The sequence below is a fragment of the Perca fluviatilis genome, chromosome 16, assembly GCF_010015445.1.
Source record: "Perca fluviatilis chromosome 16, GENO_Pfluv_1.0, whole genome shotgun sequence".
Lineage (NCBI taxonomy): Eukaryota > Metazoa > Chordata > Actinopteri > Perciformes > Percidae > Perca > Perca fluviatilis.
Window position 1 is genome coordinate 23,227,796 of NC_053127.1, and position 11,637 is coordinate 23,239,432.

The 11,637-nt window shown below is 38.6% G+C and overlaps 1 long non-coding RNA gene across 1 annotated transcript in view; it reads right to left on the minus strand.

Moving 5' to 3' along the window:
* The window catches only part of LOC120544733, a 69,811-nt gene extending 63,289 nt beyond the window's left edge, over nucleotides 1-6,522 (minus strand). The window contains exon 1 of the long non-coding RNA XR_005636546.1: nucleotides 6,183-6,522. This is a non-coding gene — a long non-coding RNA (uncharacterized LOC120544733). The remainder of the gene's footprint in view (nucleotides 1-6,182) is intronic.
* Nucleotides 6,523-11,637: the final 5,115 nt, after the last annotated feature.

Below are 11,637 nucleotides of genomic sequence, written 5' to 3' on the forward strand. Positions count from 1 at the left end.
TGTTGCAGAACACCTAAGAAGGCAGTTATTTTCTACCACAGAAAAAAAAACACAATTAATAAATTAATTATGTCTTAATTCCATTTAGCTGTTTCGGTTGCAGGGTCCTGGTATTGTGCATCACTGTCACAGCTGTAAAAAATTTCTATAGTCAAAACTCTGTATAAAAAATTCATCCAACCACAATTCGGTCAGAGATTCTGGTGCATTATGCTAGTAGTGCCTTGCCTCGAACAACTAGCCTTAAACTAAGACGAGGAGCGGGCTACAGAGGTCTAGTCAGTTTAGTTTTTTTAGATTAGTGATCAGTTGGATTATGCCACATAAGTGATATGGTATGATAATGAACCTTGTCCAATCACAACTGTGGTCCCTTAAGGTTCCGTCTTGGGCCCCCTCTTCTTCTTTCTGTACACCACCTCTCTCTGTTCGGTTATTCATTTACAGGGCTTTTACTACCACAGCTACGCAGACACCCAACAAATTCTCTCTTTTTCCCATTAGGAAACACAAGTAGCAACTCGTATCTCTGCCTGCCTGACTGACATTTCTCATTGGATCTCCACACACATCACTTGAAACTCAACCTTGACAAGACTGAGTTGCTTTTCCTTCCAGGGAAGGGCTCTCCCACCCAGGACCTTATAGACACCATCGACAACTCGGTGGTAGGCCCCACCCAGACTGCTAGGAACCTGGGTGTCACAATTGATGACCAACTCTCCCTTACTGCCAACATTGCTGCATCAACCCGATTGTGTAGAAACATGCTGCACAACATCAAAAGGACCAAATGTCCCCTTCTAACCCGGAAGATTGCTCAGGTTCTGGTTCAGGCTCTTGTCATCGCACGTCTACTACTGCAACTACCTCCTGGCTGGTCTGCCTGCAAGTACCATCCAACCTCTGCAGCTCATCCAGAATGTAGCAGCTTGACTGGTCTTTAACCTGCCCAAGTTCTCTCACACTACAATGCTCCTCCGCTCCCTTCACTGGTTACCAGCTGCTGACCGCATCCGCTTTGTACTTGCGTAACGTACTACGAAAGGATCAGGCCCAGCTTACATCCAGGACATGGTTAAACCCTACGCACCAGCCCGTCCACTCCGCTCTGCATCAGCCAATCTGCTTGCTGCTTGCTCACTGCGCAGGACACCTAATCACACAACAAAATCCCGACTGTTCGCTGTCCTGGCTCCTAAATGGTGGAACGAGCTCCCTATTGACATCAGGGCAGCTGACAGTCTACACATCTTCCACCGCAGGTTAAAAACACATCTCTTCCGACGGCACCTTAGCTTAGAAGGTGATGCTATTAAAAAAAAACAATTGCACTTACATGTGGGTCTTTGTATTTTGGCTTTTTTGAAGCTAATGTACTTGTATTCGATTCTTGCAGTTTGGGGTTTGTACCTAATGTTACCATAGTCTCTATATAATATTGTATAATTAGCCTTGCCTTTGTCATTTTCCCCCATACGATTTAGGTATAACTTTGTTCTTACTACAAGAGTGCTTCAGATTCATGTATTTAATAAGCATCTTACCTTAAGCAATGGTTAAAACCTCCTCAGTTCTTCTTTCTTTCTTTACAATAAGCCTGATACTTGTGCGTTTTTCTCACTGGCTCAGTATGGGGACAGCTGGAAACAAAGGGCCGGTTCCATATTGTGAGACACTCTGCCTTTCTAGCAGGTTGATCACACCAGATGGAGTCCAGGATGGCAAAAAAATACTAAGAGTTTCCAGAGGGGTGCTCTTCATGAGCGACTCTCGCCAGTTCACTCCTCTGCACACTACTACGTGTGTTACCTGAGGAGGATCAGGAAGGCAACATCTGGATATGTTCTGAGGGCTGTAATTTTAGAAGCTCTTAATCCCCTCACAGTATGTTGTTTATTTTGGTCCTGTTCTCTGGTCAATAGCCAGATTTCTTAGAAGCAACCACCAGGTTACTGTGACTGACACAGTGAGGCCCCACAAAACAGAAAAGGGCAAAGAGTGAGGAGAGAAAAAGGGAAGCAGCATGGTCATATTTTACAGCAGACAGGGAGCGTGTGGTCTGGCAGGCACACCAGGAGTTAGTTTATAGAGTCGTTTCTTTTACAAGGGGCTGTCCTACCTTAAAAAAATGAGCAGGTTCAGACCAGTCATCTCTAACTACTGTCTTGACACAAGGATATGGCTCTATAAAGTACTACACCGATTCTTCCTCCTCCTCATATAACGAAACACATGTAAACCTGATGCACGTGTACACTAGAGCAGTGATTCTCAAATGGGGGTACACGTACCCCTAGGGGTATGTTGCGGTACTGTAGAGGGTAGGTGAGATTTATAAAAAATAAAAAGTTGACTCGAGCACTATACTGTAAATAAATGTGAGACATACAGTATATCACAAGGCTTCCTGATACCTGCATGTGGGGTGGCAGGTCTCAGGCAGAACTGATCGCAAAATCACTACATAATGAACAAGCAATCAGCACGAATGTTACTCTAATATGTTGAAGAGTTTACAGTTCCTCTCCACGTTACATCAAATTAAAGCTATAAAGTTCTAAAGAGATTTTAGCAGCATCTATTCATGTGATGATTATTCTTGTAAGCTTTTTTTTTTATTTTTCAGTTGGCACAATTTTATAAAAAGGTTGATTAAAAACTTTTATTCACTTGGATTTTTTGTAAACTCATACTGCCACACTGGAATAAATTATGCTCTGGTAGTTCTTAGTATAAATGTGTACAAACATCAAGCCTACAAATATTATAATACATATGAGAGAACACATATTCCCAAAATCTGATGCTATTAGGGCTGAACTTTATCACATGGGTGCCTCATCATCACAGTGGCATTGATACAAAAACCTTCTGTCAGAGAAGAACAGGGTCATTTTCATTAAGAGATATTTCTTTCATATGCAATCCGTCAAGCAGAGTTTTTCACTGCCACTAATGCTTTGACCTTTGGTTTGTGTAGGGATTATTCTAAACCGTTTAGTGAAATGGTGTGTGATCACTGCAATGATGCTGTCTTTTCAGCCCTAAGCCTCATACCAGTTACAGCAGGGAAGCCGTTTTTCTGTCACATCCTTTCACTCGCTGCCTAAGCTTCACTTTGGCCTGTGACACTGACCTCAGTCCCTTCATTTTTCGGATTTCCTGACTGCAATGATCCACCCTATACTGATGACACATCACAATCAAACATAAAGAAATATTTCTGTAATGAACACCATCTCTTTATCTCAAAGATATCTTTTGGTCTCCCCTGGATAGACCACATATTGATTTATAGATGCCCTTAGCCCTTTATAGAGCTTTTGCTACAAAAGGACAATAATCCTCAATAAACTTGGTCCCACTGAAAATGTAATAGCCCACACTGTTAACATGCATGAGATGGACAATTACAAGGGATAGAACTATCCTTTAACATTTCTAGCCTTGAACGCTCAAGCCGGGCAATGTGGAAAAAAAATAATGTTAACTTTAAGTTATCTTTTAATGTTTTAATCATTAATGTGCCATATCTACCCTAACATATTTTACAATTACAGCACTAGACTTACAAACATCATATTTGGTACCAGGAACGAGCCTCAGGCACTGACTAGGGCAGGGTAACCTTCCAGCCGGCTGTTGTTATTTTCCATAGAGGTCAGCAGCTAAGAATGTGAAGCATGCAGAGCCTGAAACATGCCTTTCCCTTCCCAATAACCCCCACCACTTTTCTGTAAATAATTTTTGACATTACTCCTACACAGCACCCCCATTTCTGTTTGTTTGAAATGCATTTACATTTTAAAGCATACTCTAAGTAACTACATCATCCTACTGTATACACCCATGTCTTGTCTCCTGCTGTGCCTGTCACACACTTTCAGCTTTCCTAGTTTGTAGGCCAACAGCATTGTGAGCAATTTCACTAATGATGTTAGTCAGAATTTCCAAAAGTAGTAATCGGAGAGAGAGACCTGTGAAAAAATAGGAGAGCTATTTTAACCTGTTTCCCTTCAGGATATCCTTGGACAGCATGTCGATTTTCAAACTGCCTAACTCACAACAGACACTAACTGGTGCTGAAGGTCAGCAATTTTGAGTGTGCCTAACCTTAAACTGTACATAATATAATATCATAATAATTCATTCAGTTATCTTTTTTTCTGAAAAATAAACTTTTAAGCAACTACTTTTTTTAGGTATGTTTTGATACAGTATGTAAACTAGATTGGCTCTGTGTAGCATCTAACAGCAGGATCTGTATTTCTAAAGTGTACGAATGTCATGTAGATGCTGCGATGTGATATTTAAACAGCAAAGAAAATATACCAGAACATGACAGCCATCTGCATGTACCAGATATCACAACATGGGTTGTCCATCACAGAGCTATGGTGGGAAAAGCTAACAATTGAGGGCAATAGTTACTGAATTAGTTATTAGTTAAGTCTATTTAGCACCAAATAACAGACAAAAAAAGATAGTTACTATCTGGTGCAGAAAATCAAACATCTAATTAGCTAAAGAGTTTGTGGAGAAAAAAAAAAAAAAAAAAAAAAAAAAAGAGTGAATATTGGAGTTGGATGAATAATGCAACCCACGTGAAGAACAGAGGGCTATTATGGCTAAAGGTTACTAAAGCTGAGTTAAAAGGACATTTTTAATGCTGTCCTGTTGTAATATAGAGTATAGGTCTTCACAGATCCACTTGGTTCCTAGTAATCGAGTTCTGACTCAGGAGCCAAGTTGGGCAGGGTCCAAATTATTTTCAAACAAATCAGGTCCAGGTTTTGTTCTACAGCCATGGGTTTTGGGTCTGTGTCGGTTGTTATGATCGTGGATCCAAGTGGACTTGCTACAAGCTCTGATCATGTGGTGTATGTTACTCGTGATCATTTTTGACTTGCAGCACAAAAACTTGTTTTTCAGTCAAGGCAGATAATGTGAACGGTGAAGTCAAGGGGAAAACATGTGTTGCTACTCTTTTTTTAAATGAGGTTGAATTAAAATGTGGCATTTTTGAAAATGAATTTATCACATCAGGCTCAGGTTGTCCACAGGTCTTTTTCCAATCAGGTCCAAAATTGTGTTGTGTCTGGATGCTACTGGGTCTCAAAGGTGACCTAAAACATTTCTGATCTGTTAGAACGTTAGGTTTAGCTCTGATGAACATTTGTACAACAAATACATGGAAAAACACACAATGTAATTTAACTTTTAATTTCTGCCACCTGTTTTATTTAATACTGCCAGAATGATTCATTCTGCACTTGTCTGTCAACATCCATTTAAGCTGCCAACAATATTCACTACTGCCCTTAAACAAGCAGCCACACTATTTTAGCAGTTACACACTGCTGCAGTTACACTGTGCGGTGCACAGCACAGCACAATGCATGCAAGCATCCACTGTGTCCTTTGTGCTCCTGATCATGCTTACCCATATTTATTTGAATACATTTGAATTTTGCGCAAGAAACGCAGGTCCGACTACAAACATTGAAAAACAGCATAAAGCAACAATTCCACAGAACGTGAATACAGTGAATGACTACTGCAACAAACTTGCCAGGAATATCAAATATGGTATTTTTTTGTTACAAAAACCAAGGTTACGTTTTCACAAATCAAACTCGCCCACAATGTTAAACTCTCCTGAGAGAATCTACCACCAACACTCCAGACTGAATGAGTTTTTTACAATGGTATTACGATTGGAATAAGGGTACATATTATTGGTTTACAAGTAGGCTGCTGTTACTTGAACCAGCAGGAGAAAATCCTGTCTGCTCTGCAGACATCACACTGTCCTGTTGCTTCCTGTGTGTGGAAGTGTGTGCCTGTTTATTTCTGGACATGTGAGATGTCTGAACAAATGAACAAAAGAAAACAAGACATACCCTGAAAGAACCGAAGCAGCTGAGTCTAATCCAAAGATGGACCACAGACCAGCCAATGCATCATAAAACCCAACAAACACAACACACGCCCCCACTACACACGTGTGCACACACACATTAACAAAGAGATAAATAACAGCTCAACTGTAGGAGTGCTACAGTACTGTGCAGTTTATTTACGGATAGTATAGCAGTTGTACAAGAAGGTAAAAACTTGTATACTGATCCTGGTTGAATCCCAACAAATTAGAGTAACTTCAACTGTGCACAACTTACCCTTTTCAACACAAGTCTTCTTGTTGTCAGTCCTTCATTCCAGCTTGGCAAGTTTGTTCCTTAGAATTCTTTTGTCTCAAGATGGAGGCAGAAACTCTCCAAACACAATTATTTTGCTCTGAGTTTTTGTTATTTTCAGTCCACCAAGTCCAGTTCTGCTTCTCTCCTGCTGATTGCTGTACGAGCTGCTAGCATGACAGCTTTGATAAACAACCAGTTGGAATGAGAGAGACCAGTGAGGGCTCAAACACACAGGTGCATGCTGGCTCCCAGCGTATACAAACATAGAGAAGCATAGACAGCTCAGAGGAGCACGGTATGAAACGACTCCTTTGCTAGTGGTTCCCCTTATGTGGGACTCCAGCCTTACTCCACCTCCCTCCTCCCCCTCCTTCTCCTCCCCTCCCTCTCTCCCCAACAGCTCTAAGAGAGAACAGAAAAGGACTCAGAAGTTGCTGTTTCTTGAGCTTTTTCCTGCAGTTGTAGGTACAATATAGAACCCATTTCTTTTTACTTGCACAATTCACAGAACAAACTATGTACAAGAAATTGAAGTTGAAGTGTAGCATGGCAACATCATATTCACATAAAATTCCCTGATAAACAGCGGCCATGTTATAACAAATGCATTACTGACCCTAATTAGAAATTTTCAAAATGCCTTACAGTAGCTATGCAGGCAAGAATGTCTATCATGATGATGGTGTTGACATTCCGTTTTATAAAAAAAGAGGCAAGAGGGGGGGGGGGGCTTTTGGAAACATTACTAAATGCTTCCCTTGGGCAAAAGTTGGCCTCAAACAGCCTAATATTCTGAAAGCCTAACTAGTGCTTACAGAGGTCAGTGCAGAACAGAAAGGTTTCCCAAAATCAAAAGAGTCATCAATTACTTGGTACCACTTCTATAGTTGAGTATGTTTAGATGAAGTCCAGCCATTTGCTGCAGTATATTCACATCCCCCTGTTCTTGTACTCTGAAGCCAGTTGAGCCCTCTTGAGAATATGTAGTGGCCTCACTAACTCGTGACAGCTGTGTCAAACCCTATTAGTGGTCAGGATGACTAACACCGTTGTTCAGAGGCTAAATCTGTAATCACAAAAACCCCATCAATATGAAATTATTCGAGCCATCTCCAGATATATTTATATTTGACTGCTGATAAGTAGTCCAGTCATTCTTTCAAAAAAGTCTACTTTGAACAAATGAGAATGATCACTTAATTCAACTAATGTAGCCTAATCCTACATTATCTTACCTTATCATTTTAAAGTTGAATTAAAGTCAATGTTACAACATTCATTGGTCCCATGGCCTTGCTTGAGTAGGTGACAGGTGTAACAGGTATGTTAGTGTAATATGAATCATAAAAATATGCTTTGGGTTGCGTATACACGTGTAGCCGTCTGTGTAGGCAACTGTATTGATTAAAAATAGAAGCTTTTTGTTTCTGTCAGACTGTGAGACGGAAGAATGAAAAACAAGGCTGAAATTCTTTCTGTGTAGAGGTGCTGTCAGGCAGTTGCATTTTTAAAAGTCAGCAAAAAGCCTTATGCTCATTCTGGATTTCTCCAGTTATGGTGTAGAATCCAAAAATGCTATTACAAATGACTGCACTTTTTCTTCCAGCACTGGTTCAGCACAACTCAGTAGCATTTTGAACGATGCCTGTTCTGCGTATTTGTGATTTTTTTTAATTCAGACAGATCATTACAGATCAAATATTTTTATGATGGGGGCGGAGTCAATAAATGCTAATGTTGCTTCATGTCTGCTGGATTTGTAAATAGGAAACTGTTTGCTAATTTGTTTCCCATTTTAACACAAATAATGGATTTTTCATTTACATAATAATTACACCTTTTCTAATAATTATTTTTTATATTAACAGATTCAATTATTATTACACTATGTGTAATGCATAATAGGATAATAGGATTCATAGTGAATAACCCATGCAAAATTATCACCCAACTCTGCAGTTCCCCTCAGCTCTACAAAGAGTTATTTCCTTTTACGATCAACATCTACTTTTTTGATTCAATCTTAGCGTTTTCATCAACATTGTTTCCAGCCACAGTAGGCAGCAGACAAAGTAAGCAACAAGGGAGCATCTAACAACTAAAGAGCTGGATATTTCCCCCAGGAGATGGTGGAGACCAAAACAGAGCTAAAAGGAGAGTAAATACTGGACTCAAAATGCATGCCATAGCTGAGAGACACTGGTTATTATCTAGATCATACTGCACAACAGGTGCATGGCTCAGAGGTTCATGTTCCTGTACCAGTTTTCCAATGCAACCAAATATCTAAAACTGACAAAATAACAAGCCAGATTTAGGGGGGAAAAAAACATACCTGTAGGATAACAACATACAGGCTCTAAATACAGCTCTTGGATCATCACTGACATAAAGCTCAAATCACAGTACTTTTTGAGCTTTCAGACATCATGTTAATGCTAAAAGACTCAGATGACAGAAAATACAGTAGGTAAGTAGGGAGAAAGGAAAATCTGTTTTTCTCACTGGAAACGATGACTGGCTAATGTCAGCTCCAATTAGTTTTACAAGGGGTTTGCTATTTCATTGTAAGTGTGGCAGAGTGGCTGCATATCTTGAAAATAAATGGTAGATGGTGTTTTTTGTTTGTGTGGATAAAAGCCAAACTGTAGTAGGCAAACAGCAACGGAGATGGAGTATAATGTAAGACACATTAGTAAATACTTTTTTTTTAAAGAATATTGAATGATAAATTACAATTAATTAATGAATAAACTGATGTTTGAGATTCACTGAGTAACTTATAATCAATACATAGGCACCTGAGCTGCACCCCCACTATTATACTTTTTACATTTGAGCTATTTTGGATAAAAAATAGTTACATATAAAGTATATGAATAAAAAATTACATTCCCATTCTTATTTAAGCCGTTTTCTCATATGAACTCCAGACAATGTACAGAGAATCAGGTCTGGAATCCGGAGTTAAAAAAATAAAATAAAATACCTACTGGAAATACTCAGTTTGGTTTAGGCGAGGGGTGCAGGAGGCAGGACATGACGCGAAAAAGTATGCTGCGGTTGTAATTTGGCATTTCAATCTAACTACTCTAGACTAATGCAGGTGGCAGTTTCTTGACTGAATGCAATTTAAATTACAATTTGTCAGATTTGCAAATCACCAGTACAGCTACTCCTTTTTTCACATGTCCTCACTTTCATGATAGTTGAAGAACAGTGGAAACAGAGACAAGAACCAATCTCAATTAAATGTTTCACTACAATATATGTTTTAGACGAGCGAATGCATGACTTAACACCTACCTGCTGCCTGCGGGGATGTTGGTCTTCACTGCCACTGTCCTCTAATATCCTGCAGGGAAATGCATGGGTGAAGTAACATAACCAGTAAGCACCAAGCAAAATTATTTCAATCATGTTATTTTATGAAGAGTGCATGTAAATGCTTTACAAGATATGTTTTGGTATCAGCTGTTTCAATGGGATAGTAAACAGTAATCAGCTTGTTAATGAGTTTATCATTAGTGTCACAAATACTTCTTACAATAATAATTTTTCTGATGGTTTTATTTTTTACAAATGCTATATCTATACAATGCTATACTACCATGTGGTCTTTTTTAACCAAGCAAAGTAACCCATGCTTTCCTATATTCTCAGAGTAGTCTCATACGTCATCCTTATCAGGTTGGATGAAAAAGCAAATCTCTTGACAGGGTCTTAAATACTACACTAAAACTCTTTAATCTATTGAAATATTTACTGGTTGAATTAGATTTTCTTTATTACCGAATAACGACTGGTCTCATCAGATAAAATACTGATCCTCTAGAATGTAGTGCACATAACCCACATAAAATGTTTAGAAATTGCTGGCCCATGTTCAAGTGTGCCTGTAGTTCAATATAAAAGGGCTACTGATATTGGTCATCAAATAGTACCATCTAGTGGTGTATGTGAGTCAGACAGTGTATTATTTTTCATTTCTTTTTATATTATTTTGAAACAAAAAATAATTCTAATTTAACAACTAATATAGGGTAAATGTATCTTGAGAAGACTTTCATTGTGTATAGACTGTTATCCAGGGATCCTGCTTACCAAATAACCAAATGTAAGAATTTATACTTTCAGAGAACAAAGTTTTACCATTTTCTAGGGGTGTGCAGGTCAGAACCACGCTGTATTGAATTTATGGTTATCAACATTTCAGGGCACAAAAGGTTCTTCATAATAATTTCTGAATTAATTATATGCATCATAAAGTCAAGACCTACTCTTATTTCATGATGTGTTACATTTTTTCATCTTTTTAATCAAGCAAGTCCTAGAGGAGCGATTCTGTTATGGTACATTTTACACTTTTGACATAATTGTTTTTGTATTATGTTTCGTTGTATTTCAGACAATTTATGAATGGCATAATTAATATCCAAGTACGGCTGTATGTTATCTTCGAAATTCATTATTTACTTTTTTGATAAAGTGAAGATGGTTAAACTGAAATCTGTATTAATTACAGTTATTTCAAAGGTTTAAATCCACATTTTTACATTTGTCAGAAGCTGTGTGGAAATGTTCACAAGATAAAGACCATCACCATTTACCTTGCATGCATAAAAGTTAAAATACAGCCACTACAGCATCACTTGGGATCATAGTCAAAGTAACGTTAAGTATCAAGAGCACTGTTAGCTTGAAATTAGGCGGGGCAGCTGTTTCCAGACCATAAAATCGTTGAGTGCTTTCAAATGTACATTTAGATGGATGTAAAGTTAACATGTTTACTTTTTTTAAATCACCATATTTAACTACACAATTATGAGCAAAGACGCTTTAACAGTGTGGCGATACGTGGCTCAGCTTCGATTTATCACCTGCAACATGAGGCTCCATTAGCTAGAAATACTCCTCTCTGTAGCTCGTTGTTATATGGCACTTAGCTAGCTAGCTAAGTTACAGCATAGACAGTATACAGCTGCTTCTAATGCCTTTAACGTTACCTTGAAAGGTTGTTTTTTTTTGTTGACGCTTCCACAGATGAAATCAACATTTCAGCAGACTTCAAAACACATTAGCTAGCTACATGAACAAACACAAAATGCCTCACCTGAGTTAGCAAGGTACGGCTATCAGTAGAACCTTTAGCTAGTAACCGACTAACTAGCTAAACTAGTTGGCTAAAGTAAGTCTCGCTGTACGTTAGCGTCTGTTAATTTATCACAAAAGTAAACGCTTCGTGCAGTATTCATAAACGGTCTCTATTTTTCCTTTTCCAAACATTTCAAGCTTATTAAAGTTAAGTATCAATGAATCCCCTTCAGGGTTCAAACTGTCCAAAAGTGCTTCTTGAAGAGTCTTTTCCTGTTGGAGATATTTCGAACTCTGAATTCCTAAAGACTTCTGAGCCAGTATTCTGAAATGTATCATT